The sequence below is a fragment of the Callithrix jacchus genome, chromosome 19, assembly GCF_049354715.1.
Source record: "Callithrix jacchus isolate 240 chromosome 19, calJac240_pri, whole genome shotgun sequence".
Classification (NCBI taxonomy): Eukaryota; Metazoa; Chordata; class Mammalia; order Primates; family Cebidae; genus Callithrix; species Callithrix jacchus.
The window spans coordinates 12,497,501-12,518,765 of record NC_133520.1 but is presented as its reverse complement, the minus strand read 5'-3'; the positions used below and the strand labels follow the sequence as shown (position 1 = coordinate 12,518,765).

General features: G+C 39.3%; 1 protein-coding gene across 29 annotated transcripts in view; it reads right to left on the bottom strand.

The window, feature by feature from the left end:
- ESRRG (estrogen related receptor gamma) overlaps positions 1-21,265 on the bottom strand; it is a 656,445-nt gene that overhangs the window by 156,156 nt on the left and 479,024 nt on the right. The window lies entirely within an intron of this gene.

The following is a 21,265-nucleotide window of genomic DNA, read 5'->3' as shown; positions in this document are numbered from 1 at the left end:
TGTTAGAGTAAGCTCCTGGAGGGCAGGGACAGAAATCACACAGTTGTTGCTACAGCACTTACCAGAGCCTTACAACACAATTCTGTGCTTGGTAAATGCTTACCGATGATGGTGATGATAAGGAAGATGATGGTCATCATCATTATCATCACCATCATCATGAGGTTTGTTACATAATTTTCATAATTAATCCCAAACACTGAAGTTCCCTGATGTTAGAATGAAGAATAAACTGCTATGAAATTGTATTTTTAATATGAGACTGTATCATTTATGGTAGTGCTTACGTATTTAGAATGATACCTGTGAAACCAGCAGAAGATCCAAACTAAATTCTTTTTCAATTAGTACCAATGTCAGTGTATGGGATGTGCTCTGGGGCTGCCTACAGCTTTATAAAGAAGCTGCCTTTAAAATAAAGCCTTTCTCCCCTATCAGCTCTGTCACATACTGCTTGAAGGTCTTTCCTTACTTCCTAACCCTTTCCCCTTGTGATTAAGTGCATTAGTATCTTAATGAAAATGCATTCTATTTATTGCCCTCTTGGGAAGGGGGAGGTCATCACACCAAATGCATAAATTGTCATCAGAGACGGTCCAAGCATAATTGCGATTTTGCTGCTCCGTGTTTGCAATACTCAGGGTCCGTCCAAGTCCCCTGAAACATTCGCAGTTTCTAGCAATTAGCATAGAGTCTGCCTGGGACCACAGCATTGATGAAATATTTCAGAGTTAATCACACTTTGTAAACACTGATTTATATTGACTACCTTTCTCCAGACTGATGTCTCCTCATTAAATATCACGTTAGTGGATTGCAGGATAGTACAAAGACTCAACTACTCAGCAACTGCTAATTCAACAGGAAGTAATCCCTAACCACTTACAACTACTGAAAACGGTTAAGTACAGATGACCTGAAAAAAAAAACACATTATAATTTGAGATAGCCTATCAAAATTGCCTAAATTAGCATTCTAATTCAGGGCATTTATAACAATAAAAGCAACTACTTTTTAACAGGAGGTTAAATAGTAAGAGTAATATGAATTGCATCAACAGAAGTATATACCATTACCTTCCTTGAAGATATTACTGATGCTATATTCTTAGAAAACCAAGGATAAGTCAAAGAAATCAGGATGGCTGGGTCACAGCTAAGAATAAAAGGATTTATAATCTGAACTTTAGATGAACCACTCTTCAGAGTTTCTTTAACCATCCCTGAATATTTATTTTGCATCAAAAGAGTGTTGCTTTTAATTTTCTAAGGGTTAATTAGTATTCCATGACTAGAACCTTCCATCCTGTACAGCTCCCCCTGTACTTACTCAAAAAGAAACAGGCCTTTGCTGTCTTAGGAAGGACTGAACAATGACTGGTTAAAAGGATCAAGAAGAAAGTTTGCCAAACAGCATTCCTTTCCTTTCTTTCTGCCTGAAGAGTCAGTATGAAGTAACACTTTGCTCACTTCCCTTATCAAGGCATGAGTGCTAGTCCTGCACACCTTTGACCCAGTGCTAAAAGCTTCTACCAGGATGAGCCACTGCCACACACGTAATCACCATTCTTTGAAAACCTGTTCCACTTCCTCTTTGAACACTGCATCCTCCTCCTTCACATTAACATACTTCTGGCAAGAATGTGCATCAGGCATGTGTGAGCTCACACCTGGACTATGGCAGTTATCCCCTCCCTGGGCTTTTCGCCTCCATCCTGACCCACTCTCATCCACGTGGCTGCTTTGATCGTGTCATCCTGCTAAGCTTTAAAAATCAATAGGTTTCTCTGCCCTCCTGAATGAAATACACACTATAAGGCTTACAAACAAGGTCCTCTCTCAGTCTTTCATCTTCTTTTCCAGAAATATTGCTATTATTACCTGACATGAACTTTTTGAGGAAGCCAATTTGATTGGTTCATTTTTTGCTAAATATCCTTCAGATTTTCCTCTGAGAATTATCTACCTTTGTCACTTTTTTTCTTTCTAAAATTATCCCCAAGTCTCCTGTTCAATTCCAACTCCATTCGAACCTTTCACGAGAACTTCTCTGACTATTCCAGCAGAAAATGATTTCTTGGTTTTCATATCTTTTTGGGTACTCTCATCATACCAAAATATGATGGTATAACATCACATTTTGTCATACCTTTAGTACACATATTACCCATTAGATGGTAAGACACTAGAAGACAATGAACATTTCTTATGCAGTATAAAAACCATCCAGGCCGGCAGGTAGCTGTAATTCCAACACTTTGGGAGGCTGAGGCAAGCAGATCACTTGAGGTCAGGAGTTCAAGACCAGCCTGGCCAAACTCCTGGTCTTGAACTTGAGATGGCCAAAAGCCCATCTCTACAAAAAATATAGAAAAATAAACCAGGAGTGGTGGTGTACACCTGCAGTCCCAGCCTCTTGGGAGGTTGAGGTGAGAGAATTGCTTGAGCCCAGAAGGCAGAAGTTACATGAGCCCCGATCATGCCACTACACTCTAGCCTGGGCAAGAGAGCAAGGCTCCATCCCTCTCCCCTCCTCAGTAAAATAATATACTTAAAATAAGTTAGAATTCTCTTATCTCAGGGTCATTATTATGAACATGAATTATGGTGCTCTAATACAGTGTCACAGGATCAAGTGAGCTGCCTGTCTCACTAGAAAGCAATGTCAAAAACAGTAGGAAAACTATTTCACACATAATCACAAAAATAGGAAAAAGGGCCAGGTACGATGGCTCACACCCGTAATCCAGCACTTTGGGAGGCCAGGGAGGGTGGATCACTTGAAGTCAGGAGTTCAAGACGAACCTGACCAACATGGTGAAACCCCATCTCTACTAAAAATACAAAATAGACGTGGTGGTGCACAACTACAATCCCAGCTACGTGGGAGGCTGAGGCAGGAGAACTGCTTGAACCCAGGAGGCAGAGGTTGCAGTGAGCCAAGATGGCACCATTACACTCCAGCCTGGGCAACAAGAGCAAAACTCGGCCTCAAAAAAAAAAAAAAAAGGAATTCTAGTTAATATTTTGATATCGTGAACAGTAGCTTTGACAAAAATGGGAGAAGGTGTGGCAAAAGGGGAAATATTATGCAAAACAAACCACAAAAGCTTCTGTGGAGTAAAGCGTGAATAAAAGAGGAAATCTTAAAGGAAATTATAGTATATGGGAAATAAAAATCCATCCTGATATGTACAGGGTAAGAATAAAAGAAAAATAAAATAATACAGATAGATGTTACCAAATGAATTATATAATTTTTATCTTCCTATATAATTCCTATCAGTATTAACAAAATAAGTGCTTCAGAATTGGAGCTACATTGGAGAAAATATTTAGGATTGGTTCAATAATAGTAGCTAGATCTGTGAATGACTCATCTAAGAATAATTATGTAAAGATTTTTAAATCTCTTCAAAAGGCAGGAGGGAATCTGTCAAATAATGATATGAGAGTTTTAGATCACATTTAAAAGACCCTGGTCTCCTTTCTATCTATTACATTCCAAACCTCTTCAATGACAAAGGGAAATGTAAAAGCAGGGGAGGTTTTCCTAGTGTCTCAGAATGAAATCTTGGAGTAGGACCTCTGCCTTATTCCTTTTAAATCCTCAGTGCCTATCAATGAGCCAGGAATTTTGTGTCGGCTGGTTTGGGACAGAGAGAGGTAGTTCCTGATACTAAGGAGTCCACACAGAAGAAACAAGACGTGTAAACAAACAGTACAGTTTAGTGGGTGGTGTCATGGTTCAGGATGCAGTACTGGCACGTACATGTATTCCCACAAACACAGGGATGATGCTTAGGAAGATCAGCAAATTCTTCACATAGGAGCAAATGCCTGAACTATGCCCTGAAAAATAAACTAGTGACTGAGTTGGGGTAAAGGAATCTTCCCAGAGCTACAGCAAATACAACATGGATGTAAAAATTTCCCCATGACTGGAAGGAAAACACAGTGGTCCCAGTGTCTTCACAAATATACGTTTTTAGCTGAAATGTATAGAAATTGTTTCTGATAAACTGGGCCTCTTTCACAGATAGTTTCATTCAATAAAGTTGCCTTGACACGTATGGATAATAACCTTGATTTCACTAAGTAACTCTGGTTTATATCTTGAAAGACAAGTCAACATCATTCTAAATAAATTATTTGCTGGAGGAAAACCTCTCTAATTTCCAAGCCCTCCCATTGAGTTATTTAGTTCACTGTTGTTGGCGATGATGATCACCCACCCAACAAAGTCTTTGATCCATGTTAGAGTCTACAGACACTGTGCCCTTGAAAAACCTTCCCTGATGCTTTTTGTATTCAATAAAGAAAGCATTTTATCCTAAAAATGTGCTGCCCCAAGCACCTGGGTAACCATGTTACATCTATTTTGGTAGTGGTTCAAAGACATGACTCCCAGTAGACCATACGATCTCTATGGGGCACTTGTTTTCCTTGCATTCTCTAAAAGTGGAAACTAGACAAAAATATTTCCAATAGCAACTATGGGCACCTGGAATGTGAACACTGGTTATTCATTTAGGAGGATGCGGAAGTTGTCGTTCACAGCACAGGATTTTCATTTCAGACACGGACTTTTCCTGGATTATAGGTTGCTATTTTCTGGGACACAGTTGTTAGATGGCACTGGGGGCTGAATTGGGCAGCTACTGATGACACGACTGGAATTTTCCCAGTTTTGTCAATAGCTAGGGAAGTGCACTCTGCAGCGGAAGGAACCAAATCAACATGGAAGCTCTGGGTTTTTAAACCAGGCTGACAAGAATGATAGAGCAATTTATAATATCTCCTGGCGGCTTTTCAGAAAGTCCCGGGCTCTGATTACTTATTTCAGAGTCTTTTGTACAATTAGTTTGCAGGCAATATAATTTTCTCACTTACTGCTTAATAGAATCTTGCAGCTTGCTGGCGGATAGAATAACAGGGTGTATGTAAAACTCCAGCCTGGAGTGCCAGTGGATAATTTGTATATTCCTTTCAGTCACTTAATGGACTTTTACAGTTTGTCAGTGAAAGGACTGAATGATGCAAATTAGCACGGCATCTCAAAATAAAAATATATGTCAGATCTGTATTCCTGAATCACATCACTCCCACATGGTAATGATGCATTTGGATTTATGTAATTCCTAAGACTTGTCCTCTTTTTCATACATGCAGACATCATAATTATAAAGCCGATTTGAAAGCATCTGTATATTTCTCCCAATTGTTTTAATTTTATTAACAGAACCAAATGGCTTCCAATGACCCACAGGGCACTCCAAGTGAGGTTTATCCAATTGTTTTTTAACATTAAGTGATTTAAAAATAATGGGATTTGCCTCAGTACACAATTACAGAGCACTGAAAACATGCAGGCAATAATCTGTAGCATTTTTGTTTTAAATGCCCTAAAACAGAAACAAGAAAAAAAGGAAGAAAACTCTCTCTTTATTGTATATTAGTAAAGGTTTTTCCATTTTTACAGTAATCCCGCTTTCCTTTTTTGCTTTGTTTTTTCTTTCTTGTTTTCAATGCTTTGTTTCTAGCTACTCTCTGCTCATTTCCAACTGAAAGAGAAAATAATACCACCTATAGCTGAGATTCATATTAGAGAATAAGAATTTATTATATATCTGTAGCTTTAACAAGTCATAATTACATCAATTCACACATAAGTTAAGGGAGCTATTTATTTTTCAATCTAACTTCCAAAGTTAGATTTCAACTAATGTAGGAACACTACACTTGATCTCAAGGGATTCCACCAAATACTTTTTGGTGCTTCCTTTAGAACTGCCACCAGAGCCACTTTACAAGCTATAAACAGGGGTTGGGAGGCACTATATTATACGTCATTGTCACCCAACCTTACTGCCCTTTTCATTTTGACATGAAGCCAGATGATTTTTGTTCATTACTAAATTTTAAGTCTACCCTGAAAGGTCAATGACTTGCCATCACTGAAGCTATTGTGAGAATCCGTCTCAGGCTCTAAAAAAGAATTTCCAAAAATACTACAAGGAATGGGTATTATCACTGTACTGATGGGACCCCAGACCACTTGCCAGGTGAGGCTGTGGCACACTGAAGCAGAGGAAAGGAGGGCACAACAGGTTAATAGTTAGACCTGGCTCTTACCACAGCAATTTCATACACAGGAGTGTGCTTAAGTCTCCCGATCTTTGCCTCTGTACTGTCTCTCGACCCCATAACAAATGAGGTGGGGGACAGGAGAGTATAGACAAGGTCTTTTTCTAGTTGATTCTTTAGCGTTCTCTAGGATTAAGTTCTGATAATCATAAGGGTAGTATATAAGAGGCATATAGCATAGTGGTGAAAATTGCTGCATTTTCGAGGTGAAACTCAAGTCTCACTCCCAAGTAGGAATGGATGATGCTTTGCCTTTAAGGAAAAAAGACTGGAAGGATATCCAGAAGCAGGCAGGCTTTTAAACCCTAAGCAATCTCTAGCCACTGGAGATCATACACTCTGGTTTCATCCTACCGTGTCTTTTGTTTGGGACAGTCACCAAGGCTGCTGTCTGTGCCAGTATAGACCACCTCCGTGTGCAATATTTCTAACAATAAAATTCTACTTCTTTATGGTATTGAATGAAAAATGTGCCAGGCACATTGGCTGATGCCTATGGTCCCAGCACTTTGGGAGGCCAAGGCGGGTGGATCACGAGGTCAAGAGATCAAGACCATCCTGGTCAACATGGTGAAACCCAGTCTCTACCAAAAATACAAAAATTAGCTGGGCATGATTGCATGCACCTGTAGTCCCAGCCACTCAGGAGGCTGAGGCAGGAGAATTGCTTGAACCCAGGAGGTGAAGGTGGAGGTAAGCGAAGATCGTGCCACTGCACTCCAGCCTGGGTAACAAGAGTGAAACTCCGTCTCAAAAAAAAAAAAAAAAAAAAAAAAATGGCTAGCATTTTAAAATGCTGTAAAATGGGGACAAATTACTTAGTCTTAACTTTGTCCCAGTTTAAAAAAACTAGATCTTCCCTCAGGTTTCCCTAAATTTGTACACATGGGCATTCCTTTATCACTTTAATTCTATAACTATCAACTAAACACTAGTCATTGCACATGTTCATTTTAAGACAAAATTTTTGTATGCCCATTGTATGTCTATCTTTAGCATATTACTTTGCATATACTTGAGAAAAATATCTAAAGAGGAATGAGTGACATTAGGGGAAGAGAAAAGAAAAAAAATAAAAGGCCATGTTTGGTGGCTCACAGCTGTAATCCCAGCACTTTGGAAGGCTGAGACGGTTGGATCATCTGAGGCCATAAGTTAGAAACCAGCCTAGCCAATGGTGAAACCCCATCTCTACTAAGAATACAAAAAATAAAAATAAAAATTAGCCAGGCATGGTGGTGCATGCCTGTAATCCCAGCTACTCGGGAGGCCAAGGAAGGAGAATCACCTGAACCCAGGTGGTGGAGGTTTCAGTGAGCAGAGATTGTGCCACTGTACTCCAGTCTGGGTGACAAAGCAAGATTCCGTCTCAAAAAAGAAAAAAAAAAAAGGAAGGGAAATGGAAAGGAAAGGGAAGAGAAAGGGAAAGGGAAAGGGAAAGGAAAGGGAAAGGGAAAGGGAGAAAGAAAATGCAAACCTAGGTTCAAATTCCAGCTCTGCCATTTTATTGGCTGTGTGAACTTGAACTAGTTGCCTTTGTTACCCTGTTTGCTAAAGCACAAAAGAGGAATAACCATATCTGCTTTTAGCTTTGTAAGAATTACATGAACTAAAGGTATTAAGATCATATACATATAGTTTTGGTCCCTTTTCTGAGGAAAATGGAGAGAAATGTCTTAAGATTCCATGTATTATTATTTACCTTGAATCCTAAGACTTTAATCTGGAGTTTGCAAATATTATAAAATAAAACGACCTTCCTCAGATTTATGCAAGGCTGTGAAAATGAATATGCCATTCACTCAGAGATGCTGAAAGAAGATTTTATCTTTGCAATACTTGTAGAGAGAGCATTTAGCTATGTTTTACAGATATTGAGAAGAAAAGGAAGACAGTCATTCTTACATGTACCAAAGTGTCTGAGAAGTGAGTTTCTGAGGCATGAACCAATCTTGTGAACACTTCCTGTGTCTACCTTGGAGCACATACAGTGACTATTGCTGGGTGTGATCTGATTAGAACAGAGGGCAAAGGATTTACAAAGCTCTTCAAAAATCTTATCCCAGCTTCATCTCTTGTCACAGTCCCAGGTCGACTTCTACCTCATCTCAAGCCCACCTTCTTCTCTGACACCCACATGGCATTACTTGAAATTCCTAGAAAGTAGCATTCTTTCCTGCTGCTCCTCTATATGTGCTGCTTCTATCATTTCTTCAGTGAGACTCTCCCAGGGCTCCCGAGACTGAGTTAGGGGTCCTTAGGGGAGTAACTAGTTCATCTTGCACTTACCTTTCAGGTGAGTCCTTCTCTTAGCATGTAATATACTTTATTATATGTGTCTGTGGAATTGCCCCCATTCTGTCCCAGTTGCATACTCTTTGAGGGCAGGGTCCCTTCAGAATCCTCTGTGTCCAAGAGACTGTCAGGTCAAGTCAATGACCCATAGAAAACACTCATTTGTCAACTTAATTTTTAGTGAGTCTATTATTCATTCCCCGATTTTAGTGTTTAGCCCTAAATTATTCATTAAAAATTTAGAATGGAAGTGTTATATCCGTTGTATATAGTATACAATATACACCAATAGTATATCTGTTGGCAACCAATAGTATATCTGTTGGCATAAAGCAACACAGATTTATAGGATACTGGATTACAAAGAGATTCTAAATTCCAGTTGCTTCAGCCCCCTTGTTTTATGTAGAAGACCATAGAAGGGGTAAAGATGTAATGACTTATCTGTTATCACTAGAACCTATGATCACTCCACCCTCTTTACAAGAATATGGGCTAGTTAACTGCAGAAATGAGACAAAAATGAGACATCCCAACACCCAGTTCAATGGCCTTTAAATGCATCCATAAATATTAGATACCAATACCTAAGAACTAGATAATAACAAACACTAAGACTCCTATCCCACAGCTGCCCTTACACCACGAGTCTGACAACAGCAAAAGACATTGGTGTGCTTTACATTATGAACTCCCATTTTGTGATTAGAGATTTAAGGCAGAGAGAAAATAAGGTAACACACCCAGAATCATATAGCTAACAAGCGCTAGAGCCGGGATTTGAACCCAGGCAATCTGGATCCAAAGTCTGCACTCTTAACTATGAGGCGACGCGGTCTAACTCTAATCTTTCAAAAGTAATTAACTGACTGTTGTTTAGAATACAAATAAAAAGTGAAAACTCCATCTTCTGAAAGAGCGCTTTGTGTCGCTATTGCTGTTGCTATTGTTGTGAGTCAGAAAGGAAATCTTGATGCCTGACATAGGAGCCTGAGAGTGATAGGTTCATGGTGGATCTTGGCATTGTCTTTTGCTGTTGTCAGACTCGTGGTGTAAGGGCAGCTGTGGGATAGGATAGGGTTGCTTTTAGAGAACGGAATCTCTCAACACCTCAAAAAGAAATCCCTCAACTCGTCTCTGTACCAGTATGGTTGGTGGCCAGTTTAATTCCACAGAAACCAAACAGAGCATGTCACCAAAGCAACAGGTGTCAGGATATACACAATGCATTTTAACAATCCCAAAATAATGCTATTGTTCATGATGGAAAAAGGCAAAGAGTAATCCATAATCATGAGGGAGTGTCCTGAAATACATTTAAAAGGGACTGATAAGGGTATGATAAAAATACACTGGTGAAAATGATGGAAAAGATAAACTTTAGTCAAAGAACTAAAGAAATTCTATGTTTTTAGTTCTAACATAACAATATCTTCTTGTAAAAAGGCAACTGTCTTTTACAGTGTAAAATACGTATCTTACATGATACGTACAGCCTCTTCATCTTAGTTTTTAAGCTCTTACACAGATCATTTCACAGAAGTCCTTATAAAAGAGCTCAAACATGACCACTGCCACAAGAAATTTATAATATCTGAGCTGACCATAACCTCCAAATTTGCTGTGCTCTATATCCAACATCAATTTTATATGTTCTTCTTCAACCTATCAATTTTAAACAACCTTGATGCAAGTCTGCTGATCTGTCTTTCAAAACATGCAATAACAACAAAAGGCTCAATAATAAAACATTCTTGGAAAAGAAAACAATGCTAATACACCTCATGTATTCACTGTCTTTGGATAGAAAAAGTTTCAATATGTACATTCTATGGTACATTTGACTTTTGCAGATTAGCACAAGTCTATATGACCAGTATTTGGATGATACCCTATATGACAAAAGCTGTTGATTCTTTTTTTTTTTTTTTTTTGAGACGGAGTTTCGCTCTTGTTACCCAGGCTGGAGTGCAATGGCACGATCTCGGCTCACCGCAACCTCCGCCTCCTGGGTTCAGGCAATTCTCCTGCCTCAGCCTCCTGAGTAGCTGGGATTACAGGCACGTGCCACCGTGCCCAGCTAATTTTTTGTATTTTTAGTAGAGACGGGGTTTCACCATGTTGACCAGGATGGTCTCGATCTCTTGACCTCATGATCCACCTGCCTCGCCCTCCCAAAGTGCTGGGATTACAGGCTTGAGCCACTGCGCCCGGCCGCAGTTGATTCTTAAATAGGAATTTTACTTCTTGGGATTTCCTTTCTACATTAAACAAGTATAGCCTTTCCTAATACCATCCCTAAGTGCTTCTGTTCTTGAATGCTATCAGTGTGCCCGAAGTTTGTCAGAAAAGAAAAAATGGAATTAGAGTTTTAAGATAAAGTTCATATATTCAACGAATATCAGTATCCTCTAAAATTAACACTGATTTGGGGAACTCCTTGGCATAAGTAATGGTCATTGATCTGTGAGTAAACTGTAGGAGGCAGTGTAACATACAGATTCTGAGCAAACGTACTGGAGTCAAATTGGGCTGCCTATTCTACCATTTTCCTGGTGCCTTTGGAACAGCTCCTGAATTTGAAGTTAATTTTATGAATGACATGCGGATGGATATAGTAATTGATATGTTATGGGATTGCTATTAACTTTAAGTAAGATCATGTATTTAAGATGCTTAGCAGAGTTCCCAACAGGGAGCCAGCATTGATTATAATATTAGCAATAATTACAGCGCCATTAGTATACTCAAGGAAGGAATGCAGGAGAAAGAGCTAAGAGGGACTCAAGAACTGCCGGGGCGCTGGTTCTCCGCACAGAAACGAGGAAGTGCTAGCCAGAGAACTCCTTCTGGCCTTGTGCTTGTCGGCCAAAAGACAAAGAACTGATGTCTCAGTCAAAAGGCGCTTTGTGAGAAGCAAAAGCAAATGACAAACCAACCGAAAGACTACGCCGTGGACCCAGTCATGAAAGAAGGTAATACATTCAAAAAACAGTAATTATCTCAAGGGTCAGGGAACTTAGGGCTGCTGGCTGGACTGAGAGAAAGACAAGCAAAGCCCAGAAAACAACGAAAGCTCCTGGTATGTAGAATCTGTACCCAAAGTTTAAAATACAATCGGAAGGCCGGGCGCGGTGGCTCAAGCCTGTAATCCCAGCACTTTGGGAGGCCGAGGCGGGTGGATCACGAGGTCAAGATATCGAGACCATCCTGGTCAACATAGTGAAACCCCGTCTCTACTAAAAATACAAAAAAATTAGCTTGGCATGGTGGCGCGTGCCTGTAATTCCAGCTACTCAGGAAGCTGAGGCAGGGGCATTGCCTGAACCCAGGAGGCGGTGAGCCAAGATCGCGCCATTGCACTCCAGCCTGGGTAACAAGAGCGAAACTCCGTCTCAAAAAAAAAAAAAAATACGATCTGAATACCTGAAGTGTCTGCTATGTTAGGGATTTCAGATAAGTGCCTCGCATCTCCTTAGGAAGAGTAAGAAAGAGCATATAGAGGAAACTTAGGGAGAGTGGGGTGGGGCGGTTCTTGTCCAAGAGACACAGAGTAAAAATGCCTCCTCCGTTTTGGGATACTTGTTTAACGCTAACTCTTCCACAGAGGAGCAGGGGTTTGATTGGCAAGCTTTTTCTGAAAGGCCCAGATTGTACATATTTTTGTCTTTGCAGGTCATGCAGTCTCTGCTGTGACTCTGTAACTCAGCTGCTGTAGCACAAAAGCAGCCACAGACTATACTAGAATAGGTGTGGCTGTGTTCCAATAAAACTTTCTTTAGCAAAATGGATTTGGCCTGCAGGCCTTGCTTTAGCCATCTCTTGTCTAAACCATATGGACAAAAGGCTGCAAGGACAAAAATACTTTACAGTCTATCATCCATTATTTCCTTTCTTGCTCATGACTCTGTAAGGTAGTTTTCCCCAAGTTAGGTACAGAAACTTTTTTTTTTTTTTGGAGACATAGTCTTGCTCTGTCACCCAGGCTGGAGTGCAGTGGCACAATCTCGGCTCACTGCAACCTCCACCTCCCGGGTTCACAAGCGATTCTCCTTCCTCAGCCTCCTGAGTAGCTGGGACTACTGGTGTGCACCACCACGCCCAGCTAATTTTTGTATTTTTAGTACAGACAGGTTTTCACCATATTGATCAGACTGGTCTTAAAGTCCTGACCTCGTGATCCGCCCGCCTTGGCCTCCAAAGTGCTGGGATTACAGGCATGAGCCAACATGCCCGGCCTAGGTACAGAAACTTTTTAAAGAAATCTTGGTAAATCAATAACTGAAAAGAACAAATGGAAGAATGAGTTTGAGAACTTTTGCTTTAAGTACAACAAAATTTGAAATTGTTCTCCATATAAAACATAGTTGAAAGCTCTGGGGCACAGCGAGGTTTTTCCAAAAGCAGGAGACACTTTGGGAGAGTGAAGTTGCTCTGGAGGCAAAAGTGGGGTGGAAAGGTGCACTCAAGGGCAACACATTGGGCTACGTTCCTTCCTTTGAAGACTTTTGTGCTTATCTCTGATCGTCCTCAAATGGAAACTGTAAATAGTACGCACTAAAGAGAAAATGGATATCAGAATGCAGATTTGGGCAATGTATTCAGATTCACTGTCAAGGTACATTCAGATTTTCACTCTACATTCTCAATTAACAAAGCTGTCCTCGAACTAGACCATCTCTAAGTAATACTCTTTCTAGTATTACTCAGAGATGCCCTTAAAAATGTATATGAAAATCAGGGTTATTCTTGTTTAAGTCTGCTCAAATCGAGATAAAATAAGATTTAATTCCAAAGAAGATACCAACTTTTTGTTAAATATAAAGATTTAAAAAATACTTGTCTCCTTCTATCATTCATCATAAGAAAAAAAAAAAGACTCAAACAACAACAAGAAAAAGGGATTGATTCTGAGCTGCCTTCTGGCATGGTCACAAAGTGTATGCAAAGGGATCATTATTCTCACATCAAAACAGGAGGGAAATAAGCCTCTTTCTTCCTCAAATCAAGAGTTAAAAAATACAGAAGAGTCATGAGTGGAGATAGATTTCTAGGATCAGTCTAAAACAAACAAAAATCGGGTGGAGAAATGAATGTTAGCTGATAAAAATCCAGAGAACTGACACAGAAAACAGAGATGGTGGTGATACTGAAGAGTTGTGCTCTGAAGCTTCACATTTAAGGAATTTCTAAAAATGAACTACAAGACATTTAGTATTTCTAAAACTTAGTTCTGTCTCCTTTATAAAAACCATGAATGTCGTCTAATCATACCATTTGGAATATTCTTAATTCTTCATTTTTATTTTAATGACTTCAATAATTTTGCCCATGGATTAAAATTCTGTCAAGAAAAACACAATCTAAAATAATTCAGTCTTTTAAAATCTTTAAAAATATACAAGGCAGTGTAATGAGGGGGTTAGGAGGATAGGCTCTGGGTTCAAAATTTCACCAATTATTCTTTGGGCAATTACTTCTCTGGGCCTCAATTTCCACATCTATAAAAGGAGATAATACAATAATGATATGATTGCCTACTTCATTGGGATGATTAAAGAAATAAGATAATTAACATAAAACAGAACAATGTGTGATATTTTATAAAATCAAATATATTCATTATCATAAAGTAATATATTCAATATTACTATTAATATTACTATAGATGAACAAATTCTTCCTCTAAAGGCATTGCATTAAACTCAGAAATCTTAAAACAACCATGTACATTATCCATATATATAATTACTTATGGATAAGTCTAAAATGATCAAAGATTATAACTTTGATATATAGATAAGTTTGGTATATATATAATCTCTCAAAACTATTTAAACAATTACCTCCTACCCATTGGGATGGTCACTATTGAAGGGAAAAAAAACAGAAAATAACAAGCACTGAAAAGAATATGGAGAAATTAGAACTCTTGTGTTCTGCTGGTAGTAATATAAAATGGTACTACCACACTAGAAAACAGTGTGGGAGTTCCTCTAAGAATTATAAACAGAATTACCATATGATCAAGTAATCTCACTTTCTGGTGCGTATATATGTAAACAAGTATTCGTACATACACCCACGTTCACTGCAGTATTATTTACAATAGCCAATAGATGGAAGCAACCGAAACATCAGCTGAGAGATGAATGCACAAAGAAAATGTGACGTATCTGTACAGTGGAATATAGTAGTCCTCTCTGGTTTGCTATTTCACTCTCAGCAGTTTCAATTACCCAAGGTACAGTACAGTAAAATATTTTTATAGAGAGAGACCACGTTCACTAACTTTCAGTACTGTATCTTGTTATAATTGTCCTATTTTAGTATTAGTTATCTTTGTTAATCTCTTAGTGGGCCTAATTTATAAATCAAAGTTTACCATGGATATGTAAGTATAGAAAAAAAACAAACTAGTCTACATAGAGTTCAGTACTATCCGCAGTTTCAGGTATCCACTGGAGGTCTTGGTACACATCCCTTGCAGATAATGGGGGACTCTTGTACTATTCAGTTTTTAAAAAGAAATCCTGTCATGCACAGCATGAATGAACTTGGATGATATTATGCTAAGGGAAACAAGCCAGTCACAAAAAGACAAATACTGCATGATTCCACTTATAGGAGATATCTAGAGCAGCCAAACTCATAGAAACAGAAAGGAGAATGGCGGCCACCAGGGACTGGGGGTAGGGAGAAATGAGGAGTGGTTTCATGAGTGCAGAGTTTCAGTCTGCCATGACAAAAATGTTCTCATGAGCTATTGGACAACCATGTTAACTGTAGTTAACACTGGTGTACTATACATTAAAAAATCATTAAGATGGCAAATTTTATGTTTTTTATCAAATCATTTTTTAAGTTTAAGTGTCATTTCTTTTAAATAAAAACATATTAGGTTTTTTTTTTTTTTTTTTTTGAGACAGAGTCTCACTCTGTTGCCTAGGCTGGAGTGCAATGGCAAGATCTTGGCTCACTGCAACCTCCACCTCCCAGGTTCAAGTGATTCTCCTGCCTCAGACTCCTGAGTAGCTGGAATTATAGGCATGTGCCACCATATCCCGGCTAATTTTTTATTGTTTTTTTAGTAGAGATGTGGTTTCACCATGTAAGTCAGACTGGTCCCAAACTCCTGACCTCGTGATCCTCCCACCTCGGCCTCCCAGATTGTTGGGATTACAGGCATGAGCCACCGTGCCTGACCACATATTAGCTTTTAAGTATAAAAGCTAAAATTAGCACCCTTTACCTAATTTTGTATTTACGTGAAACGTTTTAAATTGTATAAATGAGCTCCAATGACTAGGACTTTTTACATCACTGAAGCCTCATCAGCAACTTGAAAAGAAAGTGAATTAATGTACTTTATAACTTGAGTGAGTTAATGTATTTTCCAACTTCTAAGAAATTGTCTAAGTTTATCCAGTAATATATCAGGAAAACACATCACTGCCCTGGGCTTTACCAAAAAAGGAAAACCAATTCTGACTCATGAGTTTTATTCATGTCAAAATTCTGAACCCCGCCCAGCCATACCTCACAACTTGCCCAACAGCTTCCACAGCTTGACTTTTAACAAGAACTGATGTTCCCCTTAGCATCAGTTCTTGCTAATCGTGAATTTAGCAAATCATATTGAGCCATATTCTCCTCCAGCTAGTTACCAGGCAAAAGTGACCCCCATCAACAGGAACTTCTGACAACAGACCTCTCACCATTCATTTTGGTTTTCTTTCCTACATTTAAAGTGAACGTTCTAATATACCCTACCTGGCTTTAGCCATAACCAATTTTGAATTTACTGAAGGAGTGGCTTTTATTATAGAATTATTTGAACATATGTACAAAAACATGCATTTTGAAAAATATAAAGCACAAAGTGTTATTCCTATTGTTTTGCACTCAAGCATTTAACATGTTGTTGGATAGACTGGGGCTATTCTCACAGGGTCTGAATCAACCTTATTTGTCATGACTTGGTTCTGGGTTAAGGGAGCACAAGGAGGAAAAAAGGAAAGCTATTAGAGTGTGAAGAGAGGCACGGATGTCTTTGTTTGGGAGTTTATCTCGTAATCAAAGAACTGCCTCCAGTACCTTCATCAAAACAAATAGTCATCAGATAATAGAGATTATGGATGGCATGTACTCTGGGGAAAGTGCAGAGATCTGTAGGCAAGGAGTCAGCCACACCTGCTTCCTGAAAGTCCATTCACAAATGTCAAATTCTACCTTGCAAAAGGCAGGAAAGACAATGGCATATTTATAAGAATTAATTGGAAGGGATCTATGAAGTCCTTTACACTGAAACATTAAAACAACACAAACTTCCTTCTTAACAGTTACTTGCTAGGGGAGCTTAGACTTAACAGGTTGTAATAGGTTAAGGCAGGCTAAAAGAACTCCCCTCCCCCGCCAAAATAGATCACTGTTAGAAATGGCAATGCAACAGCTTCCTTCCCATAAGAGAATGATTGAATCGGGAACAGGTATGTTTGCGTGGCCCAGATGGGTCGGGATAGAGGATGCTCCCACACTGGAACCAGAGAGGCACCAGGTCTTATACCAGCTGCACCCACAGGCAGCACCTGAAGGGCAGTTTTCTGTCAATGCTACTACTTCTGAGGACAAGAGCTCAGGTGAGTCATGGGGAACTGATTTTATTTTCTGAGTGCAGAGGGTTTTATTAAAGAAAAAATAAGTAAGAGTAGAGGCTCTGCTTAGGTATGCATATGTAAAGAGATTTTATTCCAGAATAACATCCTTATTTTTTTGGATTCTAACATAGGCCATATCTCTCAGTAGAATCTATGAAATATGGGCGTATGTTAAAGATACATTATAAGTTCAGTTAAAGTATAAAGATAGAACTAAGTTTAGGCCAGGCACAGTAGCTCACACCTGTAATCTCAGCACTTTGGGAGGCAGAGGTGGGCAGATCATTTGACAGGAGTTGGAGACCAGCTTGGCCAACACGGTGAAACCCTGCCTCCACTAAAAGTACAAAAATTAGCCAGGCATGGTGGTGTGTGCCTGTAATCCCACCTACTCAGGTGGCTGAGGCAGGAAAATCACTTGAACCCAGGAGTCGGAGGTTGCAGTGAGCCAAGATAGCAACATTGTGCTCCAGCCTGGGCAATAGAGCGAGACTCTTGCCTCAAAAAAAAAAAAAGAAGAAGAAGAAGAACTCAGTTTGAAAACTATCTAAAAGGTTCTCCTTTTATTAATTGTAACTATCATGAATTAACAATATTGCTATTTTAAAAAGGTATTACTTAAATAAATAAATAAAAATTTAATATCACCAGAGGAATATGGAACACTTACTATCACTTCTTCCCAATCACTGTGAAGTAACAGAGATAGCAGGAAAGAAGGTTACCCATTTTGTAAACACATTGTTAGGAAGGTTAATTTCATTTGCCTAATGTGACAGTGAACTATAGCGGGGCATTAAAAGTTTTATTGCAAATTTGTGTGCATCCTGAATGCCACTGGCATACACTCCTTACATGGGATAGACTCTTATGTATTGTCACCCAACAGGAAAATACACCCTACAAATCAAAGCTAAAATGATGCCTATTTTAAGTGACTTTCAAAATACAGTAACATAATCTATGTGTTTTATAAGCATGTAAATGATACCAGAGATTCTGTTTTCTGCAAATTGGAGTTTCTAATACTTGAAGGACAAAAATCTAGCGAGGATCATTACATTTTGTTCTGTTTTTCTTTCCTGGATCAAAGAATACTCATGAAATGAAATCTCTGAAAATAATCACTGATTTTACAAAAACCAAAGATCTAACTTTTTTCATCAGCCACTCTGTGACTTTCTTAATTTACATTGATTCTGTTTTCTAATTAGGTAGCCAACACACACACACACACACACACACACACGTATATATTCACACATATATGTCATAGAGCTCACAGACGTGCAGTTCAAACAGGCTTGAAATATGCAAATACAGAAAAGAGATTAGAAAATTATGAAGGAGTAGAAATACTCTGAAAAGGGAAATAATAGACTAAAAAATGATAGAGAATTTGGTTTTAGTTTCATAAATGATATGTACACAAAACTGCCTAGGAAATCCTTTGACGTAAAAATCACGTATTTCAATGTTGCCTACAGGGAAGATAAATAGAGTGTTTTGGTTTAGAAGTTACCCACACTATGACTAGCAGGTCAAATCCAGCCCTGGGCTTGTTTTTGAATGCCCTCAAGCTCAGAGTGGGTTTTTATATTTTTAAACAGCTTAAAAAAAACAAAACAGAGAGTATGGAACAGAGAAGGCATGTAGCCCACAGATCCTAAGATATGTGATAACCTAAGATATTTAAACTATCTAATTTATTATCTGTCTCTTGAAAGAGCCTGCTGACCAGTAGTTAGTTCTCTGACAACCTCAGAAGTATAACAACTTAGGTAAATTCCCAAAAGTCAGAACAAACCATGGAAAAGGAATCACTACTCATTTGTCCCAAGCGGTGGTTCCAGTAAGTCAAAACTACAAATTATGCTGTTTTAGGACACCCATAAATAGAGTATATCTTCTCCGCAAAAAAAGAAAGTCTGCAATACTAACTTTTACTATTAAAATAAACACTGGACCTAACAATTAAAATAGTAAGAGTAGAATGATATTTGTTGTTTATAATTTGGCCACATTAATGCATTTCAAAAACTTAGATATAATTGGCATCACATGCAAGAAGAAGTGGAAAAGTCAAACTTAAAACAAAGCAACTGAAGAGTTAGAGCAGGCCGGGAATAGTGGCTTTGGAAGGCTGAGAAGGGTGGATCACATAAGGTCAGAAGTTTGAGACCAGCCTGGCCAACATGGTGAAACCCTGTCTCTATTAAAAATACAAAAATTAGCCTGGCTTGCTGGTGTCTGCCTGTAGTCCCAGCTACTCAGGAGGCTGAAGCAGGAGAATCGCTTGAACCCAGGAGGTGGATGTTGCTGTGAGCCAAGATGGCACCACTGCACTCCAGCCTGGGTGACAGAGGAGACTGTTGCCAAAAAAAAAAAAAATGGTTAAAGCAATGGTAATGAAAACATTCCTTGGAAAATATTACTTCTATAATTTAACACTGCACTCAAACTGATAATCACTGCAATTTATCAAGTCCATTTAGACATTTCCATCTTATTTTGGATTTCAGTATTAGAAAATGTTGGAGTTTTAAAGCTACCATTTACCATAAACTAAGGTAGTTATTTTCTCTAGATGCTATTTGGGTTAAATAGGATACATTTTATTATTTTCCTTTGGAAGGTTCTTATCCTGTACACTCAGTTTGTAAGTTCTTACTTCCCCTATGGCTAAAAACATTCTAAGAGTGAAACAGCACATGATAGCAACAGAAGTGCAACACCAGGAAAGATCCTTTAGGACCACATGCCTACGCCAGGAAGGAGTCGTACAATTCACAGTGTAGGAAAGCAGTTGGTCGCATCAGATCCAAGGGCTATTCCCACATGCCTTTAGCATACAGCTTGCAAGCAAATGACTAATCTCTAATGTCCCACGTATAAGGTAAGATTTAGGCTCACATTAATGCCACCTTAGCCTCAGACAAGAAAAGCCCTTGCCCAAAGGCTATGGGCTTTAGAAAGTACACATAGTACAAGGAGCCCATTCAAACTGCAAAGGGAACAAAGGCCAGCTGGAGCCGTCCTCTGCGTACCCCATGATCCTGAGTACCTGGGGCCCTCAAACGCCCTGGCTAAATCACCACAAGCTCATGGAAGTGCCAGGGCCTGAGCAGGTCTCTCTCCTGGGTCTGTCCTCTGGAAGCTAAACTGGACTAAATTCCCTTGTGGTGGGTACACGAGACTGTGCATGGTCAAGGAACAGCTGTTTGGAAGGAGTCATGGGCCTCAGATGTGTGGGCAGGGGTGTCCACACTAGGCACAAGATCGGGAGACAGAGGAGTGGGAAAGAAAGGGGGCTGCAGACTGTGAGCCAGCTTTCCTTACACTGCCTCTCACTAACACAAAGCTGCTCCTTGGAGTCAAAGTCCGATTAGGAAAAAGCCACTCTTCCAGGCTGTGATGAAGGTATATTGGGTCAAATAAGAGACTAGAACAAATTTCACTCAGCGATTTGTTATCCTGATTTATAACTCTGACATGTTTACAGACACTATGTGGTATTTGGGTGTTTGCTGTACACTTGTCCCAGGTCCCACAGTGTTCAGAGTGGACTTAGTTCCCATAATGGCCACTCCCACACCTCACGCAGAGACGATATGCTACTAGTCCAGCGCCTGAGTCTCACATGTGACGCTTAACTGAGAACTTTGGTTTTATGCAAGTTCCACAATTCAGGCCTTTTGATGTATGCAGTTTCCCATCCGTATTATAAAGTTAATCGAGCCTCATAAGCTAAGTATAACTAAACAAATTTCCAGACAGCTCACCTAAATGCCTCCAGTCATATAAGGGCACCATCAGTGGGAGGTAGCTACAGGGAGAGAGGGTTTATGATCATAGCCAAAGGGCGGAGGCAGCTGTGGGCTCGGAAGGTGACGTACGAGTGCTTCTAGTTTAGCCTCACAGATAACTCTCTGTGCTAGATTACATGAACCATCCAGTGTCTGCGTACCCCAGCCATATTCCCAACATCAACCAAAATTAATGATTTACTGAACACTTACTATGGGTCAAGTAATCTTGCATTCATTCAACATCAACCAAAATTAATGATTTATTGAACATTTACTATGGATCAAGTAATCTTGTCTTCATTCTCTCCTTTAATCCATATCACTTGGGAAACGAAGGAACGGAGGGGTTAAGGTCTC